At 45.7% G+C, this 12,968-nt stretch overlaps 1 long non-coding RNA gene across 1 annotated transcript; it reads left to right on the plus strand.

Annotated features, from left to right (window-relative positions):
- The first annotated feature begins 6,715 nt into the window (after nucleotides 1-6,715).
- On the plus strand, nucleotides 6,716-12,556 carry LOC122471716. Its single transcript, XR_006294250.1, has 2 exons — nucleotides 6,716-7,951; nucleotides 11,934-12,556. It is a non-coding gene; the product is annotated as an uncharacterized LOC122471716 (long non-coding RNA).
- Nucleotides 12,557-12,968: the final 412 nt, after the last annotated feature.

Consider the following 12,968-nt stretch of genomic DNA (forward strand, 5'->3'; position numbering starts at 1 on the left):
GGTGACTACCTATTCCATTTCATTCTATTCTATTCTTTCCAGCTTTATTGAGGTCTGACAAATAAAATTGTATACATTTAAAGTATACAACATGATGATTTAATATAGGTACACATTGTGAAATATTTAACACAATCAAGTTAAATAACACATCGGTCATTCCGCATAATCTCCTTTTGACTACTTGGCATTTTAGAGGGACTCCCAAAAACACTGAAGTAAGTCTTTCACTGAGAAATGTCACATACTTTCACAGGTAGGGGAAGATTTAAGGGCCAGTGTTTTAGGATTTCCTCCGATTATGACCCTAAGCCTATTTATCAATCCAGTGGGAGTATTTCTCCAGGCCCGGGTTAAAAAGAAAGTCCTTTTCTGCTGTGTCTTATATGTCACCGAAAATAAAGGACCCAAGTCTGTTTTTTCTTTGGTTGTTGCTATTTGTTTGTATTTGTTGTTTAGATTTCACATATAAGTGACATTGTACTGTATTTATTTGTCTTTCTCTGTCTGACTTATTTCACTTAACAGAATAACCTCTGGGACCATCCATGTTGTCTCAGACAACACAATTTCACTCTTTTTTATGGCTGAGGAAGGTTCCATTATGTACATACATCACATTTTCTTTTTTTTTATTAAAAAAATTTTTTTTTTCAACGTTTATTTATTTTTGGGACAGAGAGAGACAGAGCATGAACGGGGGAGGGGCAGAGAGAGAGGGAGACACAGAATGGGAAACAGGCTCCAGGCTCTGAGCCATCAGCCCAGAGCCTGACGCGGGGCTCGAACTCCGGGACCGCGAGATTGTGACCTGGCTGAAGTCGGACGCTTAATCGACTGCGCCACCCAGGCGCCCCACATCACATTTTCTTTATCAGGAAAGAAGAAAGAAAGAAAGAAAGAAAGAAAGAAAGAAAGAAAGAAAGAAAGAAAGAAAGAAAGAAAGAAAGAAAGAAAGAAAGAAAGAAAGAAAGAAAGAAAGAAAGAAAGAAAGAAAGAAAGAAAGAAAGAAAGAAAGAAAGAAAGAAAGAAAGAAAGAAAGAAAGAAAGAAAGAAAGAAAGAAAGAAAGAAAGAAAGAAAGAAAGAAAGAAAGAAAGAAAGAAAGAAAGAAAGAAAGAAAGAAAGAAAGAAATGAAAGAAAGAGAAAGAAACAGACCCATAAATAAATACAGAAAACAAACAACTGGTTGCCAGAAGGGAGATGGGTGAGGGGATGGGGAGATGGTGAAGGAGATTAAGGGATACAAACTTCCAGTTATAAACTAAGTAAGTCACAGAGATATAAAGTGCGGCATAGGGAACAGAGTCAAAATATTATAATACCTTTGTGTGGTGACAGGTGGTAACTACACTTGTGAGCACAGCATAATGTATGTAGTGGTCAAACGATCCGCTGAAACTAATATAACATTATATGTCAGCTATATTTCTATAAGAGATTTAAAAATAAAGTAAAAATTTAAAAGTCCCCAATGAAAAAGGAAAGCTCAGAACTTAAGACACGTTCCGTTCCCCAGGGGAGGGTAAGTTCTTTTTTCCTGCGTCAAGCAGTAGCAGGCATCAGCAGGCCGGCAGCAAACATCCGGGAGCTTTGGGATTAGGCAGGATGTCCGTCTGCCAGCTTCATGGAGGAAAGGAACAATGGCTGTTTAATTTGCTTTTTATAGCAAAGCCCATTTGGGAAGAACGAAGACAGGAGGATCTCAGAAGAGCTTCCTTTCCCTGAGGGTTGGCCCATCTGCCTGAGCGTGCTGAGTGCCCCGAGCGTCGCCTCTGCCAGGATGCTGGCCCACGCGGCCACTGAACGAATGATGTGCCCTGGGTGCAGGGAGGGCTGTCAGGGGCTCCTGCCTGGGGCTGAGTCAACTGACTTTTGCCCCTCGGGCATTACAGGGACATATGTTCCCTGAACATCATTAGTACTTTTCCTCCTAGAAGGCCTCCTTTGTCGGGTACTGTTGGGGGAATGAACCAGAACTGAAGCTCACCCCTTGCAAAAGATAAAACATTTAAGGAAAATGAACCAAAATATTTTTAAATATCACATATCTTTGAGCCTTTGAAAGCAGAAAACAGAACAAATTATAAACATCCATGAATGCCCTTTGAGGCATTAATATGAATAATAATTTTTAAACGCAATGAATTGGATTATCACAGTTCTTTTATTTTTGTGCTATGAATACCACATTGAGACTCACAGAGGTATGCCAACTAGCTATAAGCTGCTGGGCTTTTGGGTTTGCAAATATTTTTCATCATCTTCCCCTTCCTCGAGTTTTGACATCTTTTCAGAGTCTGTTTGGAAGTACTTCCTTGTTTTGTTTTCTTCTTCGCCCTCATTTCTAGCGAAGCTATTAAATTGCTTTGTTGTAGTCATATGTCAAGTCCGAATAAATAAGCTCTGGAAAGAACCTAGTGAGTTTCCTATGAACTAACAGCCCTTCAAGCTGTTGACAGACCCGTTTATTTTATTCTTATATCAAGGTTCCTGCCTGTCTCGCAGTGACCCCAAGATAAGGAAGGTATTTCAGACTCTGTGGGTGGATGAGTCAGGGGTCTTTCCTGAATGGCTCTGACGGGGTTGAGGGTTTAAGGGCACAGGCAAGATCAGAGAAGGACCTCTCTGGTGAGAGGGTGATCCCCACACAGTGAAGTCTGCCCCACTGGATGCTGGTTGTCTTTGTGCGGCCTTCCCCTCCTCAAGGTGGAGACAAAGTCACTTGAGGTGACCTATCATTGCCTCGTGTTTTTACTTGGATGCAACGCATACCTGAGTGAGTCCCAATGCAAGATAATGATCCCTTCAGTACCTCAGGTGACATCATTTGGGGATTTGTTGAGTGACCTCAACTGTGGTTGGCAAAAAAGAGATAACAGAATGAAAATATTTGTCATGTGAATCTTTCACTATCTTTCTGAGTCAGACGTGTTCTGATGTGGTAGTGGGAGTACAGAACACTCTTATGACTGCTCTAGACATCAGGGATGGAAAAGTCTTAGGTCATTTAGTTTACCCTTTAAGACTCATAGAGGATTATGGGTTTCTGTTCATCCTCTGGGCTGACTTAATCTCCACATGCTTTCTTCTCAGGAGAAACCAAGTGGTGGATGAAGATTTTGGTGTTGGGGAGATATTTTCAAAGAGCCATGCCAAATGGTGCCATTCCTATGTCATATGATTATATACATCTACTGGTAGAGCCCTGCCCAGGCTGTCCAACTCTCCATGGAACTTAGAGCAAGCCACTTACAAATATTCTGGTCCCTCAATTTCTCTTCTTTGCCAGCACTGTCTGATAGAAATAGAGTGTGAGTTGCATATGTAATTTAAAATGTTCTGGAGTTAACATTTAAAGAGTAAAAAGAAAATGGGGCGCCTGAGTGGCTCAATCATCTCAGTTCATGATCTCACAGTCATGAGATTCAGCCTCATGTCAGGCTCTGTGCTGAGCGTGGAGCCTGCTTGGGATTCTCTCTCTCCCTCTCTCTTTCTGCTCTTCCCCCACTTGTGTGCTCTCTTTCTCTTAAAGTAAGTAAATTTTAAAAAAGTGAAAAGAAATGGGTGACATTAATTGAGTAAATTTTATTTAGCCCAATACCTCTACAATATTATAATTCCAGGGTATAATTAATATAAAAATTAACGAGACACCTTATATTCTCATTATTTATACTAAGTCTTTGAAATCTGTTGTGTTTGAGTATTCCACAGCCACATGTGGCTGGTGGACAGAACAGTTCTATATGAGGGAACTGTTCAAAATAGCACAAAACAACATCATACTATAGTAATCTCCAGTCATGGGGGTTACTCTCCAATAAATGATTGGGAACCATTCCCAGAAATAAAAGAAGTTAATGTCTACTTCTTTTTGAAGAATATTACATAGATTTTGGAACTGAATGAATATCTGCTTTATGACAGATGCAGGTAAGGATATCCAGTGACGCCAAGATAAAATATCGTCTTTTTTCCCTTCGTGGGCTGGAAGTTCAGATAAACTTCAAAGGATCAGGAGGGGAGCTTGTTGAATCACAAGAGACCATTGAGGCGTGGCCAAGAATAGGTCAGGGCAGTCAGACATGGAAAGATAGATGCCCTAGAATTAGCAAAATCAGCATATTAGGGCTGTGAAAAACTATGAATATGTGCTAGGAGTAATCCATTCTACTTTGAGCCGTAGTTTACCAATGAGTCCAAGTAGCCCCCTAGATGGCATTAACTCATCTCGAAAGATGTCACGAAGATTGAGCTCATATTTAGAGATGGAGGCCTGTTCAGAAAGACATTGAGATGAAGAAAGGGGTTGCTGTCATAACAAGTGCAAACAGGAAGGTGGTGGCTTGAACAAGAATTGACAAATCCTTCGTTATCTTTCCAGTCTTGTCCAAGGCGGAGGGTGTTCTGGCCACGCAGTGCACACATTCCAGGCCACCTGGCAGGCACACTATGCCAGCAGAGAAGGCTGGCTCAAAGGGCAGCCTCCAAACACAAAACAATCCCACGTCCTTGGTTCTGACTGTGGAAGCACAACAGCTAACCCTTTTCAAATACCTACTATGTACCAGGCTTTTCAAGGATTCTTCTGGAAAACAGACTGTATTGGTTTGCTAGGCCTTCCATAACAAGATGCCACCGACTGGGTGACTTCAACAAGAGAACTTTATTTTCTCATGGTTCTGGAGGCTGGAAGTCCAAGATCAAGGTGCTGACAGGGTTGTTTTCCTCTGAGGCCTGTCTCTTCAGTTAGCAGAAGGCTCTCTCCTGTGCACATGTGCCCCTGGTGTCTCTTTGTTTTTTTAATGTTTACTTATTTTTGAGCGGGAGGGAGGGGCAGAGAAAAGGAGATACAGAATCCGAAGCAGGCTCCAGGCTCTGAGCTGTCAGCACAGAGCCAGACGCCGGGCACAAATTCATAAACCATGAGATCATGACCTGAGCCGAAGTCAGATGCTCAACTGACTGAGCCACTTAGGCGCCCCTCTTTTTCCTCTAATAAGACATCAGTCATACTGGATGAGGGTAAAGCCTTCAGTTTTACCCAGTCACTTCTTTAAAGACCTTATCTTCAAATACACTTCTATTCTGAAGTACTGGGGGTCAGACCTTCAACATATGAATCAGAGGGAACACAGTAGCTGCTGTTACCGTACGTACATTCCAGTTGAGGGAGGAGGCTCAGAGGGGTAAAGTGACTTATCCAAGGTTGCACAGCCAATAAGGCCTAGAGCCAAGACTCAAATCCAGGTCTGTGGATTCCACAACCAGTACAGTTAACCACTACCAGAACCAGGAATGAGGCCCAGGGTTACAAAATCGCTCGCTTTTCAAGACAGGGAAAATCTGGGTTTTAATGTAACATCTCTAGAGTTTTAAATGCTGATGAATTCGAGTTTCTTTAAAGACACTAAGCAGGCCAGACAAAACAAATGGGGGAACTTCATGTTCACACTGTTTTGCCCCTCACTAGTATATGAGGAGGCTGGACTAGATAAGGCCAGAGTTCTTACCTGTCCTGATAGTTCATGATTCTCTGACACCATTTGGAATTTATGAAATAGATTTTGGTGGGTACAGCCTTTGGGCTTGGATGACTGGACGTGAATCATCTGTACCTTGACACTTAGTAGCCATATGCAGAGGCAAAAATTCCTTAACCTTTCTGAGCCCGGTTTTCCTGTCTGGAAATTGGAGATTGTACCTCCCACGTGGATGTGAAAATTGAGATGTTTGTGCCTGGTGAGCACATAGTAGCTGATGAGCAAATGGCTAGTACTCAACACCACTGGTATCTGTCTCCATGGGATTGCGGTCCTATGTGCAGAAGGCCCACGTGGCAATTTGAGGGCATACGAGCAGGGTCACCACCCTGACAAGTCTCCAAGGTTCTGCCATCTTAACTTCAGTTTTGGAATCTTCAAGAGTGTGTGTGTGTGTGTTTATGCCACCCCATAATGAGAGGGATAGGTTAATACCTTAGCAGGAATTAGTTGGTGTTTATTCACTCAACCTGCATTTAGTGAATTCCCAATGTGGTGAAAGAGATGTCATTTTTCAAACTCAAATCTGCATAAGAAATACCTGGGGAGGTTGTTGATAATATAGGTACTGAGGGGCGCCTGGTTGGCTCAGTCAGTTAGGCATCCGACTCTGGATTTCAGGGCTCAGGTCGTGATCCCAAGGTTGTGGGATGGAGCCCTGCTTTGGATTCTCTCTTTCTCTCTCTCTCTCTGCCCTTCCCCCCCCCCCCCCAAATATATGAATTTTAAAAAACTTTCATAAAAAAATAGTAACATAGATTCTGAGATGCCACTCCCAGAGAGTGGGAACTTAGACTGAATAGAATCTGCATTCCTACCGCTGTCGGATACTGATGCAGGTGGCTTCCAGCCCATATACTGAGGCACATTCCTGCCTGGAAGGACCTCCGAGCTGCCTCCCCACCCACGGTCTTTCCCCCAGGGTGACTGCACCTGGCCAAGCTGCCACTCAGGCTGTGACCCGGCATCAGGCAGCGGGGTGGGGTTGGGGGGGGGGGGAAGGCGGGAGGGAGTCTGTCTGAAGAGGAGCGAGCTGAAGTCAAATTCCTTCCAGTGGAACCAGCCAGTTCTTTGTTAATACATTTAAGTTGGGGAAAAAAAAAAAAAAGGACCGTTTTTCTGTCCTGAAATAAGCCATGATTGGCAAGATCAGAATTTGGTGTGTTCTGATCTCCCGGCCTCTAGTTCCATCTGTATAAATAGCCCAGTGTGCAAAAGCTGCCGTGAACGACTGACTTCCTTTTTCACCAGAGACCTTGGGCAGGGCGGCGGTTTTGCCCATAATAAAGTCATCAGTATGTTTGTGGCTGTAACCGGGCCAGTCATTTCTCGGCTTCACACCCACGCACCTTGGTGTGGCGGATCTGCAGTATCCCTGGTCGCTCGCTGCGTGGACTGGCTCAGAGATGCAGGGGGGAGTGGAGATCAAGGCAAGGAGCAGGGGCCCGCGTGCCCCGGGCCCGGCACCTGCCTGCCTGGGGTCAGCGCCACGCGCCTGAGCTTCCGCCGCGACACAGGCTGCCCAGGTTTTTTTCCAAGGGCGTCTGGAAGAGACTCTGGGAGGGTCCCGACGAACCACGCGGTGATCCCTGGAGGCCGAGCTGAGGCGCGTGGGCGGAAACGACCCCTGGTCTCTGCTTTCTGCTTGAAACGCTCGCTCTGCACATACCACAAGTTTTTTTCAGAGGTTAGCCAAATTTGCATCTTCTCCCCCAAGCTAGAGGAAGTGCTGGAGGAAGTCACGGATTAAAAGAATGGGGCGCAGGCTTCGGTTAGGGGCTCTTCTTGGCAGCTTTCCCTTTTAGCTAGAAACCCCAATTACCTTTACGCTGTTAACCCTCGACGGCACGGGTCAGTGGTGTACCCACTTGGAGTTCCTTATCTCAGAAAGCCCTTTCTCTCCCTTTAAACACGAGCTTTAAACTAATCAGCTGCCGTTGTCCAGTGATTCAACTCCAGCTCCCTGGGGGGACACCAGCAAATCACAGGACAGCTGCTCTTAACACGGAGAATGTAGAGCTGCGCACAGGGTGTTGGGGGAAGGTCATGGCCGTGGCACTGGAAGGGAGGGCCAGAGGAGAGAGGAGGTCGGGATGGCCCTTTCGCTTTCGCCTTGGGAACGAGGATGAGCCTGTCTTTGATGCCTTGACTGGTTCTGCACTCTTTTCCTCCCGTCCTAAATTCAGCGACGTGATACGTATTTAAGGAGTCGGCCAAACCTCAAATTACACTGTCTGAGAACCGAGCCACTGCAAAGAAAGCAGTTCGGTTATTGGCATGAAACGACAGGACGCTGGCGCGTGGAGAAACCACTAGTAAAAGTGGAAGGAAACGGTTTCGGAAGATACGGTTACCTGTGTAAAGGAAGCTCAAGTTCCTACCATCCATTTCTGATCAAGCCTGAAAGTAAGTCTGCGCGTGTGGGCGGCTGTCAGGAGGGCTCTGCTGGCCCCCTGCTCTATCTAAACGTTCTGCCTTTGTTCAGCCTGGGCCGTGGGATGCTGAGAGCCACCTTTCACGTGGTTTCCATTAGGGACTGTCTTGTGCCAAGCACATCCTGAGTCTTGTCGGGCTTCCTCAAAGTTGGGGGCATTTGTGGCCATGGTGTCTCACCAAGCAGTGCTGAGCTCTCTGCCATCTCCCCTCTCCTCTGGGGCACCTCTCGCAAACTCTGGGTCTCATTCACTGCAGCCTGGGTCGGCCCCTAACGGCTCCAAATTTTTCTCCACTAACAGCGCGTATTTCGTGCCCCTTTCCAAAGGGCTTGGTGCCGAGGCCGACATCTCCGCCCTCAGCTTGCTTTCACAAACCAACCCACACGTTTGGCACACAAAAAAAGACCTTCCCAGTAACATCTTCTCCCCTCGTTGGAGTGGCTGGGGGAGATGGAAGGCAAAAATGTGTCCTTGCTGTGATAGAGTGCATGGATTCCCAGGTTTTCTCTGCCCCCTGAGACAGTCTGAGCCTCACTCCTGTGACATTGTGGGAAACCCGGCCCCCTTCCCCATATCTTTGGGGCTCCCTCTGGGACAGCTGAGAGCTGCTACCAGCCCACTGGCTCGCTCCAGGAGCCCACTGCTCAGGGCTCCTCCCTGCTCAACTCTGGCCATTTCGCAGCCGCCAGTCTGTGCTGCAGGGGCTCCCTCCAAGTCTGCTTCTCAGGGAAGGAGGGATCCCGGGCCCTCCCTCCCATTCTCCAAGAAATGGTTAACCTAAGGCTCTTGTGTTTAACGAACTTTCCAGAGCTTGAAGATAGTCCAATGGAATTACAATGCAGAAAACAGAAGCAAAATCAATATGAGGTATTTATGGACTGAATGTTTGTGTGCCCCTCAAATCCATATGTTAAAGCCTTAACCCCCAGGGTGGCCAATTTGGAGTTTGAGCTTTGCAGGAAATAATTAAGGCTAAATGAGGTCATAAAGGCGGGACTCTGATCCCATAGGATGAATGTCGTCTTAAGAAGAGGGTCCAGAGAGCTCGCTGTCTCTGCACATGAGTCTGCTCACAGACAGGGAAAGGCCACGTGGGTACACAGCGAGAAGGCGTGCCATCCAAAGGCCAAAGGGAAAGCTCTCACCAGGCACCAACCATGCCAGCACCTTTATCTCGGACTTCAGCCTGTGAAAAATAAGCTTCTGTTGTTTAAGCCACCCAGTCTATGGTATTTTGTTATGGCGGCCCCAGCTCTCTGGGTCCCCGCCTGCAGGCTATCCCACACTCCCTACGGGCCATCGCATGGTCACTCTTGCCCGCCCAGAGCAGCTCACGTGCTGGCTCAGAGACCCTCTGTCTCTTGCTCCTCCCTGTCTCTTGGCCCCAGGCAGAGAGAGGAAAATGCTATAATGCCATAAACGAGCTCTACAAAGACCTCCCTGTCCAAAATGAAGATGGGTTTTTATTTAACATCTCTGTCTGAAGCAGTTTCATCTGGATGACACCGCTGGCTTTTCCAAGAACCAGCCTTGTTGGGGAAAAGGGAGCATCTCTCTATCAGCCTTTTACCCTCGAGTATAGAAGGCAATGCAGCTTCTTTTTCCTTTAATAATAAGAAAAATTTTAGACATTTACAAAATTGATAGAATAGTACAAGGAATGCTCACATACCCTTTACCTAGCCTGAATAATTGCCAGCATTGGCCTTGTTTGCTTTATCTACATACATGTAGCTCTGTGTGTGTGTGTGTGTGTGTGTATGTGTGTGTGTGTGTCTGTGTGTGTCTGTGTAATGTGTTTGGCTGGTTCATTTAATAGTAAGTTTTACAGGAGCACCTGGATGGCTCAGTCGGTTGAGCGGCCGACTTCAGCTCAGGTCATGATCTCACTGTTTGTGAGTTTGAGCCCCATGTTGGGCTCTGTGCTGACAGCTCAGAGCCTGGAGCCTGCTTCAGATTCTGTGTCTCCCTCTCTCTGCTCCTCCCCGCTCAAGCTCTCTTTTTCTCAAAAATAAACATTAATTTTTTTTAAAGTAAGTTGTACAAATTGTGACACTTTATCCCTAAACATTACAGCTTGCACCCCCTAAGAATAAGGACATTTTACAAATCACTATACAGGGAAAGCAACAGTATTTCCATAATGCACACAACTTTTAAAATAGCCTTTTCATTGTTTCTGCTATTCCGTCCTCACACCTGAGGCCATAAAACAGCAAGAGGTGTCAGTACTTGGGAAGGCCAGTGCCCAATTTCCCCAACCACATTGGGAAATAAAGTTGCTAGGATCTTAGGTGTAGGATTAATTTATGATCAGAGCAGAGATGGGTAAAGTTACCCATCTGCAAGGGCTGCCAGATCTTCAACATATGACTGGGTGTCCAGATGAAAGGTATTAACATATCTAAAGAAAAACCCTTTCTGGTCAGAAAAGGCCAGGATCCGGAGCAAAGACGAGATCCAGAAGCAAACGTTTCAGTGGCCATCACGTGCCGTTAAGACTGCCTGCTCTCCTGGATTGAACCAGACATCTGGCTGTTTCAGCTTTCTGTCTGATAAAACAAAATGGTGCTTTTCAAAGGAAACCTGAAAATGTCTATGAATGTCAAGAGGCTGTGAGTGGGAGCTCGGTGTTTCTGATCCCTGCGTGGTGAGAGAGGCACAGAATGGATACTCCAACTCGCTGGAGATGCTCTCCCTGTGGCTCTAAAGTCAGAAGTAAAACTTGGTTTTTAGGACAAGCTCTGTTCTGCTGTGCTCTCTGTCGGTCATATGATGTGAGAAAAGTGTATGTTTATGGGGTAGGTGGTAGTGCTGGGTATAGGTGAGGCACCAAATATAAATATTATAGATAGGGCTGTTAGGTGTTCTGAGTTACAGTTTTCTCCCTGGGAGGTTTTGAAGGCAGCTTTTGTGGGGACCCTGGATGGGAGTCCAGGGACAGCAGGGAGGGGAGAGGCTCTCTGTTCTGAAGATGTCATCTGGATTTAACTGCATGGGTGGTGATGGGTCATAGACGTGGTAGCTGATCAGTCTGGGATTTTTTCACTTTTGGTTGTGCCTCACAAGCAATCACTCCTACCCACCCCTTTTCAGAAGAAGGCCTGCAGGGCTCTTGGTTATTGCCCCCGTCATCCCCTCGCCCAGACAGGAGAAGAGATCTAGCTGGCCAGAGGTGGTGGCAGTGAGCATGCGTGACTGGAAGGGATGGGAGGAAGGCACTGCCAGGGTTTATGGACGCCTGGGGGAAGCTGGGTGCCCAAAGGGGCCCGTTCGTTGTTTTACCTTCCATTCAAACTCAAAATTCAAACCAATACTTAAATCATTAGGAACAAAATTGTGCAACATGTTTAGTTTGAGGAGTCTACTCATTTGGCCAATGGTCTATTGACCCCTCAAGGAAGCCTCAGAAGCCAGTGAATAAGAGCTGTGGAAGTGAAGCCCAGAAAGATTTTTCTAGGACATTTGCCAGCTACACAGCATTGTCAGAATATGGTTGTATTTCCAGGAAAAAAAAAAAAAAAAGCTGGTGGCAGGGAATACCATTAATTAGTTATTCCCGAGTGTCTTTGCATCTTCTGGAGGATTGTACTACACCCTACTTGGTCTGTTTGCTGTTTGGAAATGGGACATGTGCCTCAGTGTGTGGGATTCCTATTAAACATGAAATTTGACCCCGCAAGTACTATTGAATCCCATAAGTATTGTCCATGTAGGAGTGGGCCTCAGCTAGTGGACTTCAAATATCCCAGTCCCATTTGAAAGGCCCTCTCTGTAACAAGAAAGGTGAGCTGGCTCTCGTAGCATGATACCATTCAACGTGGGATTGTTCTGATTTCCCTTCATTCAGATTCCATGCCGGAAAAACAACTCTTTTTAGCTGCCTAGGGCTATTGTAACAAAGTACTACAAACTGGATGGTTTCAAACACTAGAAACTTATTTCTCTCACAGTTCTTGTGGCCGGAAGTCTGAAATCAAGATGTCTGCAGGGCCACACTCCCACCGAAATGTGTAAGAGAGAAGGCTTCCTTGGCTCTTCTAGTTTCTGGTGTTTTCTGGCAATCCTTGGTGTTCCTCGGCTTCTAGATGCATCTCTCCAATCCCTGCCCCTGTCGTCACATGGCTGTGATATCTGTGTGTCTCTGTGTCTCTTCTTATAAGGACACTAGTCAGAACGGACAGTCACCCTATGACCTCAATATTAACTTAATCAGACCTGCAAAGACCCTAAGTCCCAATCAGGTCATGTTTACAATGAATGGGGGTTGGGCCTCAACACATGTCTTTGGGCGGTGGGGGGACTCAGTTAAACCCTTAGCTTATGCTGTTGTGTCCATGGAGACTCCCTTCTGGGAAAGTATGTCTTCGTCATACGTCCTTTAAGTATTCCAATTCCTGTGTCAACGATTTCTTATTGTAAAATTTCTACATTTGACTTAGAGAATGGTTTCGCTTTCCATGTAGCTGGGCTATAGGAAAATAAGGCCCTGACTGACTATATGTGGACTGGGGTTTTCCATTTCCAGAGAGAATAATGTCTCAGTGTAAGCTAATAAACTGGCTTTCCACTTTGATTCATCTCATGATCTGTCTCTGCAAAGAGAGGAGCAGCTACTATCTCTGTGCCAACAAAACCAAATTTCTGAACTTCTAGAGGCTGAGGAATAAACTTTGTGCTAATTTACCAAGATAACGACCAATCATAAGGAGCACAAGGCAGCTGTGGCATCTGGGTATTCCCCGGGCCAACGACCCAGTATTACACTTGCCATGTGGTCCCGTGTGAGGCCTGTTATTTGTCTTGTTTTGGATTTCCAATATATGGGCTTTTGTTCTGTGTGAGGAATAAGTATTCCAAAGAGCATTTGGTCCCCTTGGTAAAGCAAACAAAACTCCCAACCACAGACAAAAAGAGTTGATTAAAACCAAGAATGTTTCAGATCTTGTCTCAGATTCAAACTTACTAAGAAAACAGATAATTTTTAA

The sequence above is a fragment of the Prionailurus bengalensis genome, chromosome B1, assembly GCF_016509475.1.
Source record: "Prionailurus bengalensis isolate Pbe53 chromosome B1, Fcat_Pben_1.1_paternal_pri, whole genome shotgun sequence".
Classification (NCBI taxonomy): Eukaryota; Metazoa; Chordata; class Mammalia; order Carnivora; family Felidae; genus Prionailurus; species Prionailurus bengalensis.